The sequence below is a fragment of the Oncorhynchus clarkii genome, chromosome 32, assembly GCF_045791955.1.
Source record: "Oncorhynchus clarkii lewisi isolate Uvic-CL-2024 chromosome 32, UVic_Ocla_1.0, whole genome shotgun sequence".
Classification (NCBI taxonomy): Eukaryota; Metazoa; Chordata; class Actinopteri; order Salmoniformes; family Salmonidae; genus Oncorhynchus; species Oncorhynchus clarkii.
In genome coordinates this window covers 40,257,717-40,283,862 of record NC_092178.1, presented here as the reverse complement: position 1 = coordinate 40,283,862, position 26,146 = coordinate 40,257,717, and the positions used below count along the sequence as shown (strand labels likewise).

At 41.4% G+C, this 26,146-nt stretch overlaps 1 pseudogene; it reads left to right on the top strand.

Moving 5' to 3' along the window:
• The window catches only part of LOC139391970 (plectin-like), an 85,563-nt pseudogene that overhangs the window by 41,093 nt on the left and 18,324 nt on the right, over positions 1 to 26,146 (top strand).

Sequence of the window (26,146 nt, the reverse complement as noted above, 5' to 3'; positions counted from 1 at the left end):
TTTGCATTTGTTTAAGATGTTTTCTAGTGACATTTATTTGGATACATCCATAACAATGAGCTAATGAGGAGTGATATTGCCTGGCAAAGAAATATGTGCTTTCGGCCCAACTCCCGACACGTTCATTACTATGGGACAGCTGAAGATCGATTTTTAATATTGAAACAAGGTTGCAAATTTCAGAGAGACAGACAGCAAGGTTTAAACAAATCTCTGCTGTTGAAAACGAAATGTTAGTCTAAAATAAATGTGAGAATGTCTAAATGTTTTTCTATAGTGGAGATCAAGTTTATAAATTGTCTGGCTGGACTGATGAGACAGTGGATTGTGCAGTCAGAAGGAACAGAGTAAATATGCATTTTAACTTCATAGATTTAGCTGGTGGTAACTTGTGGAATTGACACTGGCTAGAATGCGGTTTTAACCACCCAGCATTCAGGATTAGACCCACCCGTTGTATAAAAAACATTATGAATAAAGCTGTGATATTTCCTTCAGTTTCAGCCCTAGATCATTTCATGTTCAGTCTTCTAGTTTCGTCTGTGCCCTCCCTCCAAGTCTTTGCGTATTAGTCTGAGTTCTGAGATAGAGATGCAGGCATCCGTTCATTTGACCCAACTTACTGTAAACAGAAGCCAGAGTGATACTGCAAGCCAATAAGAGATCGACCTGTACGCTAGTTGAGCTTGTGGTTGACTGAGAGCTTGTGACTTGCTGTACCGATGCATGTAATGGTGGACCAAATATGCAGGTCTCCTGCACACTTGACCATTAGCTAGAGATTAAGAAGCATAAAGTCTCTTAGCACCTCTGCTTAACTTCAGGTATCTGCTTGGTAAGAATGGATTGTGTTGTAGATCAAATGGTAATAATGTCATTTAGGTGTCATTTATCTGCAAAAATAATTGTAGTTTTTCTCAGGGTCCAACTCCTGGGCTAAAGGGTAGCTTTCATGTCATTTTTTAATTTTGTAATGTTTAGATCGATGCATTGAATATGGAAGTGATTGATGATTGGAAGAATCCAGTAGCACGTGGTCCAGGTTTAACATTCTCATCTTCACCCATTTTCCTTAGAATGTTCATGTCTCTGGATCTTATTACAATGCTTTTCAATAGGGCCATGTAAAGCCAGGTGTAAAATGAAGGGGGGACTGGACAGTCATGAGATACTGTGTTCATCTCTGACCACAACTCAATGAATTTTGGAGTCAAATCTCAAATTCAATGTCCATCACAGGAAGTTGGTGGTACCTGAATTGGGGAGAACTGGCTTTTGGTAATGACTGGAGCGGAATAGATGGGATGGTATCAAATACATCAAACACATGGTTTCCAGGTGTTTGGTGTCATTCCATTTGCTCTGTTATTATGAACTGTTCTGTAATGTCCATTCAGTGTGGTTGATTATATAGGACCATGACTGCTGCTTGTTATCCATATAAAATGTTTTCTCAATCTGAAATACTTTGCCTGCAGTCATGGGGCCTCTTCCTTGCCCTATTGGTATTGTGCTGTCTCTTCTCCCTCTAAAGTTTGTTCTCTTCTCACAGCCCAGGGAGAAGGGGCGCATGCGCTTCCACAAACTGCAGAATGTACAGATCGGACTGGACTTCCTCAAACACAGAAAGGTACAATGTGATGATTAATTGCGTCAATCAACACTGAGTCTACAAAACACTAGGAACACCTTCCTAACGCTGAGTTGCTCCACATTTTGCCATCAGAACAGCCTCTATTCTTCAGGACATGGACTCTACAAGGTGTCGAAAGCGTTCCACAGGGATGCTGGCCAATGTTGACTCCAATGCTTCCCAGAGTTGTGTCAAGCTGGCTGGATGTCCTTTGGGTGGTGGGACATTCTTGATACACACAGGACACTTTGGAGCGTGAAAAAAACAGCAACATTGCAGTTCTTGACACACTCATACCGATGTGCCTAGCACCTACTAACATACCCCGTTCAAAGGCACTTAATTTGTTATCCTTGCCTATAATAGTAGGAAAAGCTACAGTATGACTTGTCTTGGCCAACTAATCAATTCCCAAGCCCACCGCTTATGTTGACAGAGCAGATTTGAGTAAAATTCAATTATTCCAAATCGGCAACTTTTAGCATTTGGCACCCACTATCTATATATAACTCTACTACTCATGATTACCATATGTCTGAGGGATTTCAGACTGAACATTGAAAAAACATATTGAAACACTTATTTGAAGACCATGTGAGGTTTTGATCCTCAATATAACTCGGATGGAACTTATTTCTCCCCGAATGGAAGACGCCAGGAGCATTGGGTTATTTGTTTAGCAGTTGAGAAAATGTTGAAATATGGAAAAAGAAGGGCACAAGGATATTTTTTTATGCTATAATGGGTATACTGGTAATACTGGGATTAACATCATGTGGGATTCCGTCCACTTCAGGGGGACTCAGTGTTTCCCGTTGACAGGCAGGAGAGGTGGGTGTGGCAGGTAGCGGCTCTAGTCCCACTATTGGCTATACTTATTTTTTGATGAGAGGACCCCATAGGTCTCTGGTCAAAAGTAGCACACTTTATAGGGAATAGGGGGCTATTTGAGATGCAGACTCTATGTTATTTTAGTCCTTTGAGTCCTCTCATCAAAACATGATGCCTTGATGAAGTGGAAGGAAGCAGGAATCTCTCTAGATTCTCATGAAGGTGAATTGAGAGGTCGGAGGGCCTCTTTCCATGTGGTGTGAGTCACTTCGTGAGAGTGTACATAGTAGTGAGGTTCCGCCACTACAGAGAAGGGGCGAGAGGGATGAGACGGTAAGTCCTAAATATTTTCGCTCTCCACCCTTACCATAACAAAAACCTGTAAGTAATATTAGAACGCCTGACAGTGTGCCACATTGGAAATGTCACATTGGTCATAAAGTAATCTTTGTTGTTCTAATAAAGCTCAATAAAGTCTCTTGCTATGACTAAAATCAACCATGACTCCATTGATCATCTATTTTTTCTTTGGTTATTGTTTTATTTTTGGTGGTTGAGAGGGGTTGAGTTATGCATAGTATTTCTAGCATGGCAATACATTAATTATTTAACAATGCATTGAACACAGTACGCAATGCACACATAGTATTGAGCGTTGAGCATCAGAAACAAAACACTAAAGTAAACACAGCTCCACCATAGACTACTGAGGGAAATAGACTGCTGAGAGATTCAAAAGGCTGTACCTGTGACTCATAGCTTTGTCTTCCATCTTCTTTCAAGCAGGAATTCACTGCAGTAATTTGCTTCACCTTCAATTCTGTACCCTATGGATGTTTTTACTTTCACAAGTTGGATTCTGCACCCGGGAACATAAAGCTGTTCAGGAGGGTTTCACAGCAGTAAACTGCAATGACTTCCATGTGCTATTTACATCTGACTGTTGGTTATTCAGGTTAAAAATGTATCATATGCCTGGATCAAGTCAAGTGGCTTTGAACTTTAAATCCATGCATAATGACTAAAGCATGTACAGTTCTCTTCCAGTATGTGCACTTTATCCACAGCCCTTAACCCCTTTTTGCCAGCCTTTTTGCCAAACCAGCACACCTTGAACCATCTATAACAGTGTTATTCAGACCTACAAGTTGTGCAGGTTTTTGATTAAGCCCAGTACCAACACACCCGATTCAAAAAATGTACTAATCATCAAACTAGTTCAAATCGGATGTGTTAATACTATTGGGATACCCTATGGATTCCCCCCCAGATCTCAGACATCCAGGTGAATGGCCAGTCAGACGACATGACGGTGAAGGAGAAGCTGCTGCTGTGGTCCCAGCGCATGGTGGAGGGATACCATGGGATGCGCTGCGACAACTTCACCACCAGCTGGAGGGACGGCAAGCTCTTCAACGCTGTCATACACAAACACAGGTGAGATGCAGCCTTGAAGAAGTAGTGTTGAGGTGATCTGACTGGGGATTGAGGAAATTATGGGGTCACATATGAAGGTTGTGCCAGGGGGCTAAATGGACAAGCAATATTTTTTTTTTGTTGCTATGCCTGATCATGCGCTTGCCTGGACTTGCTATTATATACATCCTTTGGAAGTAGTGAACCCCTGTGATCCTTGCAAGTTTCCACATACATGTTATGTTTTCTTTATTACTGTACACACAGTACACACAGTAAGAGAGGATTGTGAAATTCATAGTTGCTGTGCACTGCAGAAAGGCTGACTTGTTCAGGTAGTTATGTAAGGGTGTAAATATCCCTGTCAACTGAGGAGGGGTCACCATTTATAGTTGGATGGAAATTATCCAACAATTATGTAGAAATGTTGAATATAATAATAAACTACATTTAGCAATCTGACTCCAATATTATGTGAATAAATGCAACAGACCCTATGCCTCCCTAGAGGATCTAGTCAAGGTAGTGAGCCTTGCGTCACTACTTAGTATGACTATAATGAACGTGTCTAATTTGCACCGTTACGCAATTATTAAGAGACTAGATACAAATAGCTAATCCTGGTGGCCAATGTTCTGGCATTAATTTATTGAGGCAAGCAGATCAGGGATGTCAAGGTGTTACCCAATCATATGCTATATGTATAGTGTAAATAACAACTACCAATAGACCTACTAAATTATTAGCGTATAGTCAATAAAATAATTACTCTGTAAAATGAAGAATGCATTTACTCAATTCAACTAATATAATTTATTAGCCACGAAAGATTTCATCCTCAAACTATTACAGTGTACATGTAGTGATGCTAGAGGCGTCACTACAGACCCTGGCCGTGATTTGAAGTACCATAGGGCGGCGCACAATTGGCTCAGCATCGTCCGGGTTAGGGTTTGGCTGGGGTAGGTCGTCATTAAATAAAGGTTACATCATTTAAAAAAAATTTAATTATCGCTAAGACCTAAGATGGTGACACTTCTTCAGTTCAGAATATTCTCTAAGAGAAAAAGGTATGGAGCTTTCTGACAAGTTCTGAAATTCACCGTCCTTTTTCCCAATTCAAGCAAAATGTAAATTTCTTTGCACTTTGCTAGAAAAACAATAGACAGGAACAACACACCCAGATCCTAATCGAATCAACTAAATTGAAATGATTGGAGAGCACCCATGTGTCACTCCTCTTTAAAATATCCTCAGTTCACCGAACAAATAACACAGTTTCCCTGTAACAATAAATCCATAGCACTTACTGTACAATAAAGTATATCAACTTTTGAACTTGAAACAATCCAAACATAAATCAAATAAAAATGTATTTGTCACATACACATGGTTAGCAGATGTTAATGTGAGTGTAGCGAAATTCTTGTGCTTCTAGTTCCGACAGTGCAGTAATATCTAACAAGTAATCTAACAATTCCCCAACAACTACCTAATACACACAAATCTAAAGGGGTGAATGAGAATATGTACATGTAAGTAAATGGATGAGCGATGCAATAGATAGATGGTATAAAATACAATATACACGTGATATTAGTAATGTAAGATATGTAAACATTATAAAAGCGGCATTATTTAGAGTGTCGTTGTATAAAGTGTCTAGTGATCTCAATGTGGGCAGCAGCCTCTCTGAGTTAGTGATTGCTGTTTAGCAGTCTGATTGCCTTGAGATAGAAGCTGTTTTTCAGTCTCTCGGTCCCAGCTTTGATGCACCTGTACTGACATCACCTTCTAGATGGTAGCGGTTTGAACAGGCAGTGGCTCGGGTGGTTGATGTCCTTGTCCTGCGTTGTACAGACCGCACCACTCTCTGGAGAGCCTTGCGGTTGAGGATGGTGCAGTTGCCGTACCAGGCTGTGATACAGCCCGAGAGGATGCTCTCGATTGTGCATCTGTAAAAGTTTGTCAGGGGGTTGGGTGACAAGACACATTTCTTCAGCCTCCTGAGGTTAAAGAGGCGCTGTTGCGTCTGTGTGGGTGGACCATTTCAGTTCGTCTGTGATGTGTACGCCGACAAACTTAAAAAACTTTCCACCTTCTCCACTCTACTGTCCCTTTGATGGGGATAGGGAGGTGCTCCCAGTGCTGTGTCCTTTGGCCCATGATCATCTCCTTTGTTTTGTTGACGTTGAGAGAGAGGTTGTTTTCCTGACACACTCTGAGTGCCCTCACCTCCTGTGAGCTGTCTCATCGTTATTGGTAATCAAGCCCACTACTGTTGTGTCGTCTGCAAACTTGATGATTGAATTGGAGGCGTGCATGCACCCAGTCGTGGGTGAACAGGGAGTACAGGAGGGGGTTGAGCACACACCCTTGTGGGGCCCCAGTGTTGAGGGTCAGTGAAGTGGAGATGTTATTTTCTACCTTCACCACCTGGGGGCGGCCCGTCAGAAAGTCCAGGACCCAATTGCATAGGCCGGGGTTTAGTCCCAGGGCCTCCAGCATGATGATGAGCTTGGAGGGTACTATGTTGTTGAATGCTGAGCTGTAGTCAATGAACAGCATTCTAACATAGGTATTCCTTTTGTCCAGATGGGATACGGCAGTGTGCAGTGTGATGGCAATTGCATCGTCTGTGGACCTGTTGGGGCGGTATGCAAACTGAAGTGGGTCTAAGGTGGCCTGTAAGGTGGAGGTGATATGATCCTTGGCTAGTCTCTCAAAGCACTTGATGACAGAAGTGAGTGCTTCAGGGCAGTAGTCATTTAGTTCAGTTATTTTTTACCTTCTTTGGTACAGGAACAATGGTAGCCATCTTGAAGCATGTGGGGACAACAGTCTGGGATAGGGAGCTATTGAATATGTCTGTAAACACACCAGCCAGCTTGTCTGCGCATGCTCTGTGGGCGCGGCTAGGGATGCCGTCTGGGCCAGCAGCCTTGCGAGGGTTAACATGTTTAAAGGTCTTACTCACGTCAGCAACGAAGAAGAGGGGGGGGGGGGGGGGGGGACAGTCCTTGTCAGTGGGCTGCGGCGGTGGTAATGTATTACCCTCAAAGCGGGCAAAGAAGGTGTTTAGTTTGTCTGGGAGCGTGACGTTGGTGGTTTTCTTTTTGTAGTCCGTGATTTCCAGTAGACATACGTCTCGTGTATAAGCCGTTGAATTTCGACTCCACCTTGTCTCTGTACTGGCATTTTGCTTGTTTGGTTGCCTTGCGAAGGGAATAACTACACGGTTTATATTCAGTCATATTCCCAGACCTCTTTCCATGGTTAAATGGAAGGTGAATCGCGCTTTCAGTTTTGCACAAATGGCGCTATCCATCCACGGTTTCTGGTTAGGGTAGGTTGTAATAGTCACAGTGGGTACAACATCTCCAATGCACTTCTTTATAACTGCACTCACCGAGTCAGTGTATAGGTCGATGTTGTTCTCTGAGGCTGACTGGAACATATTTCAGTCCGCATGATCAAAACAATTTTGAAGCGTGGTTTCCGATTGGTTGGACCAGCGTTGAATGGTTCTCGTCACTGGTACATCCTGTTTGTGTTTCTGCCTATAAGACTGTAGATGCAAGATGGTCGGATTTTCCGGAGGGAGAGCGGGCTTTGTATGCATCGAGGTACTTAGAGTTGCAGTGATGTAATTCATAGTAACATTCATTTAGTGGATTTCATCTGTCCAACGGTGTCCATGCTCCCAGGGTTTTGGGGGAATGTCCCACCCCAGAGAAAGCCACAGATAAGTTGTGTTTGACCCCTGTGATAGCCCACAAATGGTCAACCATCCAAATGGCATAAATCGTGATTGAGTCATCACGCTGGTCCTCACCGCCTGCAAGTCGCTAGTCGCAAGTATCACCTTATCTCATTCTTCCGCTACAGTTATGCAGTCAGTTGCAAGTACTTCTCGTTATATTATTTGTTTTCATTGACGAAAACATTTTATTTGACGTAGCAATCACGCATGACCAGGTATGCATTCACGTACATAGCAATAATAAATAATAATAATAATAATAATAATAATAATATTAGATGTAATTTGTATAGGACTTTTCACTACAGCAAGAAACAACAAAACCCAACATTTCAATTAGCCTATTGACAGTTCTGGGTGAAAGATCTTCCACGGTCATCCACCGAGGCAGGTAGGTGCAAATCCAACACCTCACATAGCAGTAACATTCAATCTACAATGAAAAAGTTGGCTAAATGTCTGTGTAAAAAGAATATGCATAACAACTACCATAAGGGGTCAGGATAGAGTTTGACAAGAGACTTTTCATGTTTGCACATACTGTAAAAACACACACCCTGTATGCTCACACACTACACACAGGACTCAGGAGAAAGGCACAGGAGGTGGCTAGGCGAGGCAGCTTTGTGGTTTTATTTAGTTGCATGAAAAGAGAGAGGATTGTGACTGAGGGTGTGTGTCCCATGAATTTGAAAATAAGATGCCCACAGGGGCTGTGCTTTTAAGTCTCAGCAAGTAGCAGCACAGCTCAGGTATGCCCAGGTGTCTCCGGTGTGTCTGCCATACAAACTTCATACAGACCAAGAGCAAGACAGAAGCACACTCTGCAGAACGACAAAGCAACAAAGCAGTCTGGGCTCACATACAACTAATTGAACGAGAGAAATGCATGAGAAAGTAATCTCTCAATTCTATGACCGTCAACAGTCAAGGCTTGCACATCATCTAGCCGTGGAAAGGGGATGCTACATCTGAGCTAAATCTGAAAAACATCAGTCATAGTCTCATACATGGATGGATTTGTAAGACTGAAAAGAAAAACTGCAAGAGGAGAGTTTGGACACTGTTGCAGTTGAGGACACACACCATCAACATGATGCACAGTCTAAAGAAGAAGCTCCGCTCCTCCAAGAGACGGTTGAACAGCACCTCCAGCAGCACCCAGGGCTCTGTCAGTGACCTGGAAGACCGGGTTGTCATGCTGTGTGAGGACATCTCAGCTGAGAGTAGCACTTTTGACTCGAATCGGGGGTTGCAGAACCCGGGGGAGTTCTCCTCCAGCCGAGGTTCCCAGATCGGGGAGCAGGAGGCAGGGTCTGGGTCAGGATCAGACCCACGCATAGTGCACCTGAGCAGGGACAGACACTCCTATAGACAGGTCCTCTACTCTGATATGGAGCACTACCCCAGGGGCCATGGAGACTACTATGTGCAGAGAGTTGTGCAAGGGTATGCAGGGTTTATGTCATTGTTTCATTAAGGTGGTGGTTGAGATACATTTTTATAGCCGTTTCCTTTTTTATGCTACATTAGTTATTTTCTAATAGGGAATATAATAAGTTATGCATTTTTCGCCTATTGTTTACAAAGCCCCTGTATTTTGTTTAACCACGCTAGGCTAAATCCATTGGCAAATATGAGATGCCCTGTGCTCATTCCAAGCAGTCAAATCTTGTATCTGCACACTATTTGACTGCAATTAGCTTTATTGGCAGTGTACATGGAACAAGTTGTACATGGAATTTCAAACGAATTGGTTGTTAGTAGGAGCTCTTGTTTTTGCCTGCCCCTGTCTGTATAAACATTCCTCTGAGAGAGGAATGTCGATAAGTATCTAATGGGAGTCAGTCCATCACAATTAAACTGCCTACAGCAGGGTTATTTTGGGGGGAATTTTCATTGTTGGACATAAAAGACACCATGAAATCAGCTCCAAGGGATATTCATTTTGGAAATCTGTTCCCAAATATTCCCATGCATAACAGAGAGATATGTGATAGTATACAAATCCAAGCAAGGTTTGAAATGATTATGTTTTGGTCAAATATTATATCTGTTTAGGCTTCTTGCAGTCAATTTTCAGGCTACAAGTTAATTATAATTATGTTCCGGGCCCCTGATCGTTCGCTCAAGAAGAAAAAAACGGTCCGCGTTTGAATCTAGTTGATGATCCCTGGCCTACAGCAACAAGCTGCTGGATCAGTCAATGGGTTTGATTGTTGTACAGATGCCTGACAGGGGCAAAATGATGTAGGCCATAACAATATTATTTGTGTGCTTATATTATGTTTTATCCTCATGTTTTTAGAAAATAACCTCAATTTATTGGTTTTACCTGAATGTTTTGGGGTTGCAAAGATTAATATAATACAACCATTTGTCCTATATCCTATAAGAAAATATGGTGTCTGAGATGCAATTTTATAGTTTTAATAGTCTTTTCTATGTTCTGTCCCCAGCCCTACTCTGATTGACATGAGTAAGGTGTACCGACAGACCCATGTAGAGAACCTGGAGCAGGCCTTCAGTGTGGCAGAGAGAGACCTGGGAGTCACTCGGCTGCTCGACCCAGAAGGTAAGGGAACTCACTTGTATCGTTTTCTCAATTAATCTCAATACTATTAGTGGCGTATTTGTATGAATACTTGCATTTATCTTTTTCTAAAATCATTTTTTAACTGGTGTTCATTGTCTCCCCTCTATTAAGATGTGGATGTGCCACACCCAGACGAGAAGTCCATCATCACATACGTCTCCTCCCTGTATGACATCATGCCCCATGTACCTGACGTCCAGGATGAGGTGAAAGCCAACGTAAGTGTCGTCTTCTTGGAACCATATAGGCCATCACCACTAGGGGGAATCCTCCTGGTCTCACCTTTGAGATCACATCTTCCCAAAATGTAAGATGTCTTTGATGCTCCGGAGTGAATTTTCCCCTAAGTACAGGTATAGGATCAGCTTCTCCTCCCCCAATACTAACATTAACCATTAGAGGGGTAAATGCAAAACTGACCCAAGATCAGCATCTAGAGGAAACCTCACCCTACACCATGTTTAACCAGTGGAGTGATGTTTAATGCAGTGATATGGTGACTACCCGCAACTGATTTAGTCTATTCAACCTTTCTCTAATGAACCCTTTTCTGTCTCCTGTCAGGAGCTGGAGCTGCGCTGGCAGGAGTACTATGAGCTGGTGACCCTGCTGCTGCAGTGGATCAGACCACATCATCGTGTTTGAAGAGAGGAAGTTCCCTACCAGGTATGAGGAGATTGAGGTAAGTCTCCGCACCTATTAGGGAAATCTCTTGATACATGTAAGTGAATATTCTGTCTGCTCCAAATTTGTTATAATTGTCTTAGAGACTTGATGTATGACAAAGGCTATGTTCAGTTGTAACAGTGAATTCATTTAGCATAATTTGTTCCTATTGGGGCCAGTGGGGTAGCAGTTATTGAAGTGGTCTGCAATGAGAAAATAAGTCACTGGTAAAGGGTACTAGCCTCCATAACTTATGTCTTGCTTGGTAAGGAAATAATCTAACTGTTTGTCTCTGATTTCTGAAAATTGTCTGAGCGATGTGATGAAACAAAAGCATCGTATGTTTAATTGTCATGTTGAATTAATTCAGCAACATCTTAAAACCACAGGTTCTTTGGCGCCAGTTTCTGAAGTTCAAGGAGACAGAGCTGCCTGCAAAGGAAGCAGACAAGAATCGATCCAAACAAATCTATATGTCTTTTGAGGTTAGCAATTAAACCACTAAAAGGAGAAGAAGGTGCAAACCACAACGCCCAGCGTGAATGTTGGGACACGTCTGAAGAATAGTTAAATAATCTAAATGCATCAAGTAAATGCTGGCCCTTTTTTGAAAATGTTCCCACCTGTGCCTGTCGTTGTCTGTCCTTGTAGAGTGCAGTTCAGGTGGGTAATGTCAAGGTTCCCCCTTGGTACCAGCCTATTGATGTGGAGAAGGAGTGGGGTCGTCTCCATGTAGCCATACTGGAGAGAGAGCGTCTTCTAAGGACAGAATATGAGAGGTGAGACTGCCATTATATGTACATACAACACTGTGGAGGGTCAATGATGTTCGAGATTGTACCTTCATCTTTGAGATGATGCTGAATTCCGTTACAGATGTTTTTGTTAGATGCAGTTCTGAGGAGAAATTCTTGATTTGGGAACTCTGTCACGTGGTGTTTCTGTTGTATTTCAGTTGTTAAATTAAAAGCTCAATGTCTATTAGAAGTAACACATTAAACAGGACATAAAACATTGTAAAAAAGAGCATTCATACCCAAAGGCCTCTGTAACTACAGTACCAGTCAAAAGTGTGGACACACCTTCTCATTCAAGAGTTTTTCTTAATTGTTTTACTATTTTCTACATTGTAGAATAATAGTGAAGACATCAAAACTATGAAATAACACATATGGGATCATGTAGTAACCAAAAGTACAAGTACAAATATATTTTATATTGAGATTCTTCAAGTAGCCACCATTTGCCTTGATGACAGCTTTGCACACTCGTGGCATTCTCTCAACCAGCTTCACCTGGAATGTTTTTCCAACAGCCTTGAAGGAGTTCCCACTTATGCCGAGCACTTGTTGGCTGCTTTTCCTTCACTCTGAGGTCCAACTTATCCCAAAACATCTCAATTGGGTTGAGGTCGGGTGAGGCCAGGTCATCTGATGCAGCGCTCCATCACTCTCCTTGGTCAAATAGCCCTTACATAGCCTTGAGGTGTGTTTTGGTTCATTGTCCTGTTGTAAAACAAATGATTGTCCCAATAAGTGCAAACCAGATGGGATGGCGTATAGCTGCAGAATGCTGTGGTAACCATGCTGGTTAAGTGTGCTTTGAATTCTAAATAAATCACTGACAGTATCACCAGCAATGCACCCCCACACCATCACACCTCCTCCTCCCTGCTTCATGGTGGGAAACACACATGCGGAGATTATCTGTTCACCTACTCAGCATCTCACAAAGACATAGCGGTTGGAACCAAAAATCTCACATTTGGACTCATCAGACCAAAGGACAGATTTCCAACGGTCCATTGCTTGGGTTTCTTGGTCGAAGCAAGTCTCTTCTTCTTTTTGGTGTCCTTTAGTAGTGGTTTCTTTGCAGCAATTTGATCATGAAGGCCTTATTCACTCAGTCTCCTCTGAACAGTTGATGTTGAGATGTGTCTGTTACTTGAACTCTGAAGCATTTATTTGGGCTGAAATCTGAGGTGCAGTTAACTCTAACGAACTTCTCCTCTGCAGCAGAGGTAATTCTGGGTCTTCCTTTCGGTTGGTCCTCATGAGAGCCAGTTTCATCATAGCACTTGATGGTTTTTGTGACTGCACTTGAAGAAACTTTCAAAGTTCTTGACATTTTCCAGATTGACTGACCTATGTCTTAAAGTAATGATGGACTTTTGTTTCTCTTTGCTTATTTGAGCTGTTCTTGCTATAATATGGACCAAATAGCGCTATCTTCTGTATACCACCCCTACCTTGTCACAACATAACTGATTGGCTCAAACGCATTAAGAAGGAAAGAAGTTCCAGAAATTAACATTTAAAAAGGCACACCTGTTAATTGAAATGCATTCCAGGTGACTGACTACCTGATGAAGCTGGTTGAGAGAATGCCAAGCGTGTGCAAAGCTGTCATCAAGGCTGACTACTTTGAAGAATCTCAAATAAAAATATATGATGATGATTCCATATGTATTATTTCATGGTTTTGATGTCTTCACTATTATTTTATAATGTAGAAAATGGTAAAAAAATAAAGAAAAACCCTTGAATGAGTAGGTGTGTCCAAACTTTTGTCTGGTACTGTAACTATGTGGATTATAACCAGTTTGGTGGATGTGAGAAGACATTGTGAGATAAAGATAGCTGGACAACCACATGATGATTCACTGAAAGATCCAAAACTTATGTCTGGATCTAAGAGTTCAAAAACGTTCAATAATGTGATTATTTACGTCATAAGTAAGTTATTATAGGACCATCCTTACCAAATCACAAGAAAGCAGGGCATATGTAATTTTTGTTAAGGTTTGGTCCCTCATCACAAGACTTCCAGTCTTAAAGTAAGCAGTCAGGGCAGTAGTCAGGGAAGCTACTGTGGGCTGTGAGTCACAGCACAGCTAACCTCACAAAACCTTATCGCATTACAACATCCTATGGACTGTCATCATAGCAACTGGGGAGGACTAGCTATCAGAGAATCCATCATGGCCTTTGCCAGTCAGAGCTACGGTTTAGAGTATTTACTTCGCAAGATGAAGGAGAAGAAGGAGTGAGTGTTTTACCCTGCCTGCATAATGTTTCTGAGAAGATTGTGTAATGTTTGCTCTAATTTGCCGAATGTCTTTTTTTCTCCAGATATTTGTATTGATGCTCTTGAAATGTATTGAAATTTATGTCCATTGGATTTAAATTTATACCAACATTATTCTTTTATTTTATCGTTATTTTACTAGGTTGTCCCATTCATTGAGGTCAAAATGCTTGTTTCACAAGGGATCTGGCCAAAGGGCCACTGTTGTCTTTGAGTAAAGTATTACCAGTCATGATTTACAGTACCATCATCTAGTTATTTCATTACCTCATTAGACAATACCCCAGCCTCAGAGCTGATTTAGGAGAGACTGTGGAACATGTGTTGACCTGATGTGTTGACCTTTCACCCTCAGGCTGGAGCAGCTGCAGAGGATTGTCAGTAAGGTCCAGATGGAGTCTGGGTTGTGTGAGGAGCAGCTCAACCAGGTTGAGGGTTTGCTACAGATGGTGAGTCTCACACCCTGCCGGGGCAGACAGTCACAGCCAATGTAGACTTTATAATGTACAATCTGTGGCCCTACAGATTTGTCACCACAAATCCATGCTGCTTGACTGAGTAGTCAATGATACAGTGATTGAATACCCCACAGTTATGTGAGATTGGATGTGTTCGGATGTTCAAAAGCATTCTCAGGCTCATGGACTGATGTCTACTAATTCTGTATTCAAGATGGAACACATGGTGTCATAGTCTTTATACTGTATCTATGTTCTAGGATCTCCGTTTGCTGAGCTCAGCAAAGCCTGCTAAGCACACAGCAGAGGTAGAGACAGACCTGGACAAGGCAGAGGGCATGATCCGGTACCTCTTCAATGATGTGCAGCTGCTGAAGGACGGACGCCATCTACAAGCTGAACAGATGTACCGCAGGTCAGAACAACCACTGAGTAAAACCATTTAAGCTCCACATCAAAATAAAATCTAACTTTGTGTCACAATACAACTGGTGTATACTTCACCGTGAAATGCCTGCTTATGAGCCCTTCCCAACGATGGTTAAAAAAAGTTATAATTGTAACACTAAATAAATAAAATAAAATACACAAGAATGGAGCTATATACAGGAGGTACCAGTTACCAGTACCAGATCAATGTGCAGAGGTATTTGAGGTAGAAATGTACTGTACATGAAGGCAGAGTAACGTGACTAGGCATCAGAATAGATAATAATAATAGTAAAATAAAGAACAGAGTAGCAGCCGCAAATCATGACTGTAAAAGTGTGTGAGTTTATAATGTGTGTGGGGGGGGGGGTTGTGTTGGAGTGTCAACGTAGTGTGTGTGAGTGAGTGTGTATATATAGTTTAGTGAGTTTGAGTAGGGTCAGTGCAAGATAGTCAGTACTGATATTTCGGGTACCATTAATTGACTATTTAGCAGTCTGGCTATTCCACAGTCTTATCCACTCAGCGCATTACTGTATTATTGTGAGGCCTTGTGCGACACGCGATGAAACCTAAGCCTTTACTGTATTGTTAAACCAACTTGTTAAATCCAATTGACTGAAATACCTGTTTTGTTGTCATTGAACAATTCGGCATTGTTTCTCCTGTTTTACCTCCAGAGTGTACCGTCTCCACGAGCGGCTGGTGAACCTTTGCAGTGAGTACAACCTGAGCCTGAAGTCCGGAGTGACTACCACCCAGATACCCATGTCCCAGATGCAGACCCTTCAGCAGGTTCCAATGAGGGTGCGTCCCGAGCTGGATGAGGTGACCCTGTGCTACATCCAGGACCTGCTGGCTTGGGTTGAGGAGAACCAGAGGTGGGTGGACCAGGGGGAATGGGGCTCGGACCTGCACACCGTGGAGTCCCGGCTGGGCAGCCACCGCGGCCTGCACCAGTCAGTGGAGGAGTTCCATGCTAAGATCAACAAAGCAAAAGCAGACGAGGTACAGTGTGAAAAACTACCTGGGATGGGATTGGAGTTAGGGGAAAATTAGACTGAGTCAGTCATACCATCATTGATCCTCTTTGGTTACTGCCAAAATGATCGCTTCTTTTTTTAGCCATGCTTCTTCTCTAATCTTTAGTATTTTTCTATTCCCCTTCAGAGTCAGCTCTCCCCTGTCAGCAAATGTGCCTACAGAGACTACTTACTCAATCTGGAGTTGCATTATAGCAAGCTTCTGGTAAGTTATTGACTCAAAATATTAACGTACAACTACAACTTTTCAACAATCTGCCATTTATCTAATGCTTCTCCAATCTCATTGTAATTCTTTTCTCCTCAGAGTTCTTCCAAAGCTCGTCTGTGCAGCCTGGATGAGCTTCATGCCTTTGTCACTGCAGCCACCAAGGAGTTGATGTGGCTGAATGAGAAAGAGGAGGAGGAGGTTAACTATGACTGGAGCGAACGCAATAACAACATGAATGCCAAGAAAGACAACTACTCGGTATGGCTGTTCTCATCCTCACCCAACCTGGAAAGTTCAACATTAGCTAAATAGAGTTAGGCACAATACAGATCTTGTAGGGTAAAGTAAAAAGGTACTGCACTGTACAGAACAGTAGTACTCCCATCTTTAATTTTATTTTGATCAGATTATGTTAAATTATTATTTTGACAATGAAATGTAATTTATTATGATTAGGTGGATGCACTTTCATATCTAGTAATATCCCCCCTAATGCCATAACACTGTTTTTTGTTTTGTTTCAGGGGGTGATGAAAGAGCTGGAGCACAGAGAGAAGCGGGTCAACAGTGTCCAGATCCAAGGAGACAAACTGCTGAAGGAGGGTCACCCTGCCAAGAAGTCTGTAGAGGTGAGAACACAGTCACTAGAGTTTCTAAGTTGTTGTAATTTCCTGAACACTATACAAACACACACATTACAGCAGGGGTCGTTAACAGGGGGCCCATGGACCAAAACCGTCCCACAAGTGATTTGTTTTGGCACCGCAAAGTTTTTCAGATTTTCGTTTTTGGTTAAAATAAATTCTGCTAAAAAAATGTATTTAGAAAATATGTACCCATTAATAAAATTAAGATTTGTGATTGTTCTTCAATGTAATCAAGGTATGAAATGATCATGCTATTTTCAAATACAATCTCTTTTTGGGCTTACTTGTGGTGAATTTGCGGTGTTCAAATTGTTGTAATTATGTTCTATCTGCAAAAATCCGCAAAAATTGTCCCGCCTACCCCTGCATTACAGTATATATTTAACATGGATTTGACTTTGTCTTTTATTTCTAAGAGCAGAGGATATGAGAATAGGTGTTTTTTTTAAGCTATTTCTTTCTCTCCCCACCAAAGGCCTTCACTAAAGCCTTGCAGACCCAGTGGAGTTGGATCCTGCAGCTTTGCTGTTGCATCGAGTCCCACCTGAAAGAGAACACTTCCTACTTCCAAGTATGCCAACTCATATATCCCCCTCAGATAGTCCAATTAAAATGCATCATCCTATCTCTAAAACGGTTTGTGCTCCTCTTTTTCTACCCTGGTAGTTTTTCTCAGATGTGAAAGAGGCAGAGGAGAAGATGAAAAAGATGCAGGAGACTATGAAGAAGAAATACACGTGTGACCGTAACATCACTGTCACACGACTCGAGGACTTGTTACAGGACGCAGTTGTAGGTTGACTTATTCTACTTTATTGAAGAAGTGAAGAGAAAATACAGCAACTCTGATTCAGTGACATTACTAAAGCAACAGCATCTTTCATTGTCTGTTTTGTTAAATACCCCTGTGGTGGTTTATATATAGGATGAGAAGGAGCAACTGAAAGAGTTTAAGACCCACTTGAATGGGCTGAACCGGAGGGCCAAGACCATTGTCCAGCTGAAGCCACGTAACCCTGGTACACCAGTCAAGGGTAAAGTGCCTGTCCAGGCCATCTGCGACTTCAAACAGATGGAGGTGAGGAGATATTACTGTTCATGTGACCAGCTTTCCAGTGGAGGAGCAAACACTCTTAGGCTACTACTTAGTATAAGCGCATCTTCTCAGAATCTGTGGAAATTGAGTGTTTATTCAAAACATAGATTAGTGACACTTAGAAGTATAACAGCAATAGTATCTGTTGATTTTATTTATCTTATTAGTCATGTTCGAAGGCCTGTCATTAGAACTGGTCAGATACAGTACAACATGGGAGTTTATTTTTCTTTTTTCCAGATCACAGTCCTCAGAGGGGATGAGTGTGCGCTGATGGACAACTCTCAACCATACAAGTGGAAAGTACAGAACCCCAAAGGCAGCGAGGCCACTGTGCCCTCCATCTGTTTCCTGGTTCCACCCACCAATAAGGACGCAGTGAGCGGTGTCTCATGGTGAGGCAACCGATCATCTCCCTGCCTTAAAACAATATGACTAAAACCTTTGATTTAGCCTTACCATTAACAACATGGCCAAAATCTTTGATTTAGCCTTATCATTAACAACATTATCCTAGTTCCAGATCTGTTTGTGCTCTTGTCCACTCCATTGTTGTTTGCAATGACAATTCCATAAGGAGTTGGCAAGAGAGCAGATACAGAATGGCTACCAGGCTAAAATAAGGTGGATAGAACTTCTGATTTAGCCCTTTGATTTAAGCTTTGTCAGACCTTTGATGCCTCGTAAAGACATTTGACCCCAGCACTTGTATGGTTCACTAACCTCAAACCTCCTCCACAGTCTGAACGAAAGTCACCAGAACCTGCTGGTCCTGTGGCAGATGCTGCACGTGGACATGAAGAGCCTCATGTCCTGGCAGTACCTGATTTGAGACATCCACCTCATCAGCTTATGGAACATTACCATGGTGAGCTCAAGGTTTCACACAGGTTGTGTCTCAAATGGCACCCTATTCCCTATGTAGAGCACTACGGGCCCTGGTCAAAGGTAGTGCACTACATAGGGGATAGGGTGCCATTTGGGACATACAATATACACTTTTGGAGACAGTAGATCAGAGAATAAAGGACATATTTTTTTGTCATTAGATGGTGTCTCTTGGTTGTAGAATTATATTACTCCCTCAGAATTATTTATTGTTAGCTATACAATTCCAAAGGTTCTGGAATGGGGGGGATTTTCTGATGTAATTCAGGAAAAGAGAATATAACACTCTTCCTGACCAGGCTCACCCTCCCTATCTTTCTTCCCCATCACTGCAGTTTAGGACTCTGACGGTGGAGGAGTACAGGCTAGAATTGAGGAACCTGGAGCTCCACTTCCAAGACTTTCTAAGAGACAGCCAGGACTCCCAGCTCTTTGGGGCAGATGACCGAATGCAGGTGGAGAGTGGCTACAAAAAGGCCAGCCAGCACTACGAAGGACTGCTGCACTCTGTGGAGAAAGGTGAGTGTCAGACATCTGAGCATTGAGAGGGCCTGTATAGTACAAGAAGAAGCATCCAACCAAGTTATTTTTGATGACATCAGTATTGCACTTTGTTATGCACACTTTATTGCACTCTTTGTTGCATACCTTCTGAGTTGTCGTTGCATTTTCCATTCATGAACATCATGATTTCAATATTTGTTGTTAGAAATTTTGAATTTCATCACAGCCATTTGTCTACAAATAGTGGTTAACTGTTGAATTCACATTACAGGCAATGTGGTGTGTAAGGTGGTAAGGTGTCCGTCCTGGTTGCAGTGTCAGACTGCAGTGTTGACTGGCTAAGCTTGATAGTTAAGGATTGAAAATAGGGCCGTTCTGATTCACTCCGTCAACTTCTCTCTTTCTAACCATCATTGATCACCATCCAAGATTTTCTCTAACTTCGCTGTTCATTGTGTTAGCCACCTTGTCAAATCGCATGAGTTTGCCTGTGTTGATGCATTGTGTTGTTTAATTATGTGTAATAATTCTGAATTTTCTCCTGCATGAGCTGGCAGTTGATTGAGTTTGATTTTGAGAGTGAAAAACCCAGCAGCGGTGCGGTTCTTGACATGCTCAAACTGGTGTGCCTGGCATCTATTACCATAACTTGTTCAAAAGCACTTAAATCTTTTGTCTTGCCCATTTACCCTCTGAATGGCACACACACACAATACATGTCTCAATTGTCTCAAGGCTTAAAGATAAATCTGGATAACAACACAAAACAAATCGTAACGCTAGAGAAATTTATCGACAAATATTACCAAAACAAGCAACACCCAAACATGACGGAGAGTAAAAAAGGAGAACCAATCCCGAAAGAAAACGTGACTCTTCGACTGACACAGACAATTTAAGCTTTTCACAACCGGGAATGGTAAGGGTGGGAACTGATCTGTTAAAATCGATAAATGACAAATTGGGCATACTCAAATTAGTCAGTAGGGATATAAAGGAGTTGAAGGCAAGGCTCAAGATGAGTGATGAAAAAGCTGTGACATCGGAGAAAGAAACAAACAAGCTAAAAGGTACAGTCAACAAGATTGAAACCAACGTTAATGAACTTAAAAAGGAAAACATATTTTTGAGAGAAGCCTTACTTGACATACAGACTAGATCCATGATAGAACATCTGGTACTTACTGGTATCCAAGAGAAAGAAGGAGAAGTTCTTGGAACGTGTACACCGTTTCGGACAGAGATATGAGCGGCCAATCGTTGCCAAATTTGCTTTCTTTAAAGATAAAATAATAGTTAAAAGACTGGGTAAAAGGCTTGCTGGCACGAAAATAGACATGAATGATCATTTCCCGAAGGAAATTGCAGAACGGCGCAAAGTTCTGTACCCAATCTTCAAGGAAAATAGATTGAAAGGAAAAAGTGTAGCTCTCGTAGTCGACAAACTGTATATTGATAACCAAATGTTCCGAGACACAAAAACTACTCCAAGGCTATTCTAAATATTTCAAAGTTCCCATAGAGTCGTCGAATAATGGAAGACCCAAAACTAGCCATGATAGGGATTGTAATAAAAAAATATATAGAAAAGCAATAAAATACAACAATTGTTAAAGAAATAAACTACAACTACACTATACTCTTCTAGTTAGGGAATATTGAGGGAAAAATGTTTTAGACTTTCCATTTACAGTATTTAATAAATTGATAAGACATCATTAGAAGAAAGGATAATTAGTGAAATAATACATCATTAAATATAAGGAACTGGAACACAAAAGTACTGAATCAACATGGAAGAGATAAAACACAGAGGACATAGAAGGCACAGTATGTGGGTATGTGTGCATGTATTGTGATGGAAGGTGGGGTGTGTTTTTGTGTTAGGAAAAGTGTGGAGTTAAGTGAAAAAGGATAGGGGCAGCAAATCCCAGAGCCCATGTGTGTTTGTGAACAGGGGTTGTGAGAGAGAGCTTTCAATTTTGTGCAGATATGGGATACACATTTTAAAATAAATTATTAATATAGTTGATTTATTTACTGTCATGGTGGAATGATCCACAACCCTATACCCTAGACACCCAAATGAGTGACCCATACACTAAGGAAAAGTTCTTATCTATTTTATGGGCCTACTGTAAGTAGCCTATACGCAGCCAAATCAGAAAGATGAATGTGGTCAGAGACCTACTAAAGCAGCACCGCCCCCTCAAGATTCTGAGCCTGCCTGGCAGGGTTGGTCCTACAAATCCAAAGCCCACTGATAGGAGAGCATAACATAGAAGGAAATTCAGAAAGCTGCTAATGAAAACCTTGACAACCTTGTACCTAGCCGGTTGGTGGTCCCCACCCAGGCAGTGGCAGTGCTGGCAACACTAGCTGCAATAACCCATGGGGAGGGGGTCACACTCGGACATTCAGAGAGGGGGCATATTGTTGTGGCCCTGGTGGCACAAAATCATCAACGGTCTGACTGCACAGAGATGCTTTGGAATAGGGTCACAACGGGGGACCAGCGTGTGGGTGTTTCAGGGGAAGGGGGTGTATCTGATCTCCATCACCTAGGACTTGACAATGGTTAATTAAATCTCTCAACTGCAACTGTATATGTATTTATAAATCAAGTCCCTTCTTGATTTGGGCTCTGGGATGGAACAACTGTTTAGCATCTGTGTTTATGGTTGTTTGTGGGGGAAAGGGGTTTTGTGTGTGTGTGTGTGTGTGTGTGTGTGTGTGTGTGTGTGTGTGTGTGTGTGTGTGTGTCACACAACTGTTTTGAAGGGAGTTATTTGCACTTGTTGTGGTGCACCTGATTCAAATCTTTGCCATTTTATGTCATGGTAAAGGTAGTGGTATACTGACTTTTTTCCAATAAGGAAATTGCATTTTCAAAGTTAAATTTTTTTTGTGTGTGATTTGTTAATTGGTTTACCTTTATCAATGCATGTAGTTGGAATTTAGCTCAAATATCCAGGTGTCCAAATATGTAAAACAAAATAAAAAACACTTTGCAGGGGGTGTACTTATTTTTTCACATGACTGTATGTAATTTAGATTCAGGTGGTCACCAGGGGGTTACCGTAAATCACACATCCAATCCCAAAGTAAACAGATCTGGTAGATCTGTGATGAATTGTCAGCCCAAAATAGATAATATGCCTATTGAAACAGAGCCAGGCTACATTCAACAGAGGGTTATTGTTTAGGAAACTATTTCAAGTTCCCTTGTGTCAAGTAAATTAAGTTAGACAGTAGAAGGGCAAACTAACGTTTTTAGATCAGACATGCTGTGTAGTATGTTACATCTGCTCGATTCTTGTCGTAATAATTTCAGAAGACTGTATTCCTATTTTGCTTGTTAGCAACTCCATGAAAAAAAGACTGCAGGTGGAATGGCTAGTTATGGTCCATTATTCCCTTTTCTGCTCATAGAAAGTCCAGTCAGAGTTGGAGGACTTGAAGAAAGACCTGACCAATGTGGCTGAGAAGACACAGAAGGTACTGACATCCGCTCAGCAGTCCAGCTCCGCTCTAGTACTGTGCTCTGAGCTGGATATTACGCTGAAGAAGATGGAGCACATCTACAGCCTGTCCTCCGTGTACCTGGACAAGTGAGTCCCTCACTAACTCTGATTGTTACTACATGCATATCAAAACCATAAGACCAATAAGTAACATCTTCAATCTAAATAGTTTATCTGAATCATAATACACACACAGCTAACACTATACACCACTCCTTGTTTAGACTGCAAACCATCGACATAGTGATCCGCAGCACAAAGGGTGTAGAAGACACCCTCAAAAAGTACGAAGCCCGTTTACGAGATGTCAACAAGATGCCAACAGACGAAAAAGAGGTGGAGAACTACCGCACCCAGCTAAAGGTACAGTATCTCTGTTAGAATTAACTGTATTCTATCCGTTGGTGTGTAGACAATGCTTTCATATGGACTGGTTATCAGACAGTGACTTAATGATTTCTATGCATTTCTAGCAATGTTCCTCTCTCTCCCCCTCTTTCTTGCTCTCTCTCTCTCTCTCTCTCTCTCTCTCTCTCTCTCTCTATCTCTCTCTCTATATATATATATATATATATATATATATATATATATATATATATATACACACATCTCTCTTTATATAGCTCTCGCTTTCTCTCTCTCACTCGCTCTCTGTCTCCCTCCTTTTCACTTTCTCTCCCTCTCTCTCTCTGGTAGACAATGCTTGGCGAGGCCGAGGATGACCAGAATACGTTCGACACTCTCCAGGAAGAGCTGCAGAAGGCGATGGTCGTAAACGAGCGGATGACGCAGGTCCACAGCGAGCACGATGCCGAGCTGGAACACTTTCGCCAAGTAGTGGCTGTGCTAGAGGAGCGCTGGCAGGCCGTGTTCGCCCAGATAGACCTGCGCCAACGCGAGCTGGACTTGCTGGGGAGGCAGATGCGCTCCTACCGCGAGAGCTATGACTGGCTCATCAGATGGCTCAATGATGCCAAGCAGAGGCAGGAGAAAATCCAGGCTGTGCCCATCGGTGACAGCGAGGCCCTCAAGCAGCAGTTGGCACAGGAGAAGGTACTGTACAACTGATAATAATAATAATTGATTGGATTTATATAACGCTTTTCTACCAAGATGCTCAGTGTTTTACATAGTAACAGGGAAACTCACCTAATCCACCATCGATGTGAGGCACCCAGGACTAGGTATCAGGAGGCTTCCATTACAAATAGGGGAGTTGAAGATTCTTAGCTCGATGATGGAATGTAATGTTACTTTATCAAGACTCGGTTTTTCAGTTTTACAATCTTTTATTATTGCAGAAACTCCTAGAAGAGATCGAGAAAAACAAAGATAAGGTTGAGGAGTGTCAAAAACATGCAAGGTCATATATTGATGCGGTCAAGGTGCGTATGCAGATCAGATGTCACTTAAAATAAGATTATGCAAATACAGATTTGTTGCATCAATGATATTTGTATATTATGTCAATGTGTTTTCCCCAGGACTATGAGCTTCAGTTGGTGACGTACAAAGCTCTGATGGCACCTCTGGCTTCGCCCCTAATGAAAACCAAAATGGAGTGTGCATCTGACAATATCATCCAAGAGGTAGACATATAGACATGATGGGGAATTTATTTAATAGTCTTTTACAGCTTCAGTAGCTTTAAAGTTGTTTACAATTACAGTGAGCTGCAAAAGTATTGGGACAGTTTTAATTAAACAATGATTATGAGATAAAGGTGCAGACTGACAGCTTTAATATGAGTGTATTTTCATCCATATTGGGTGAACCGTTTAGAAATGGCAGCAGGTTTTGTACATAGTTCCCCCCCCCCATTTTAGGGGACCAAAGGTATTGGGAGAAATTATATGTGTATTAAAGTAGTCAGAAATGTAGTATTTGGCCACATATTCCTAGCACACAATAATTAATAATGACTCTACAAACTTGTTGGATGCATTTGCTGTTTGTTTTAGTTGTGATTCAGCTTATTTTTTGCCCAATAGAAATGAATGGTAAATAATGTCTTGTGTCATTTTGGAATCACTTTTATTGTAAATAAGAATAAGAATGTTTCTAACACTTCTACATTAATATGGATGCTACCATGATTATGGATAATCTTGAATTAGTCGTGAATAATGATGAATGCAGGCATAAATATCATACCCCCCAAAAATGCTAACCTCTCCTGTTATTGTTATGGTGAGAGGCTAGCATGTCTTGGAGGTATGATCATTATTCACAATTGTTTCAACATCTGGAATTGTCTTTCAGTATGTGACTCTGAGAACCCGCTACAGTGAATTGATGACTCTGACCAGCCAGTACATCAAGTTTATAATGGAGACACAGCGCCAACTTGAGGATGAGGAGGTAATTGAGGGACAGATTGAAAATAGGCAGCAGCTCCCTGCTTATCCACTAACCATAACAACAATATCCTGGTCAAGATCTGTTTGTGCTATCATGTCAACTCTTTTCCATGCCAAACATTTTGTGGCATGTCAAGGAGTGGCATGATGGCACGAACAGACTCACATACGCAGGCTATAACAACAGTTACTATAAAACACTCTCTTTATGGAAAATCAAATATATCCTTGTCAGTATATAGTACCAGTCAGAACACCAGTTCACCAGTTCACCAGTTTTTCTTAATTCTTTACTATTTTCTACATTGTACAATAATAGTGAAGACATCAAATCCCCATTTTTGGACCTTGTCTCTTATTAATCAAATAATATATCTTCCACAATATCTTGCATAAAAGTAGGATTAGATTATGCAGTAAATGTCAGTAATTGGGATTGGCTTGCTTACGTACAGTAGCTTTGACATTTTACAAACTTCTGTACATGGCCGTGTAGGTGCTCCGAATTTTTCCTAATAATTTAAAAATACTGATCAACTCGATTTAAACTTAGCCTCTGTGGGTAATACACTTTGCATGGTCTTTGCACATTATTATTTCTCTGCTTCTGTCCTTTCAAGTTTATTTCCAATTTTAAAACATGGTGGATTGAATTTGAAGAAGGTAAAAGATAATACAATCTTAGTCCAAGGTAAAGTTCAAGAGTAGTAGCCAAGTCAGTACATTGAATGTGTTCTTTGATTGATTCTTATTTGATATTAGTAATGAAAGATGAAATGGTTACTACAAGAGAAAACAAGGAAAAATACCTCAACTGTATTATGCTATTCAAGATCTCAATAGTGTTGTTGCAATGTAAAGTCTCACTATGTGAGCCATACATTAAGTATGGGATTATTTTCTCAAAGCAAATAGCAAACATTTCTGTCCCTAGATAACAAATATTTATTCATTTGAAATACATTTAGGTTCCGACATTATTGACAACCATGAT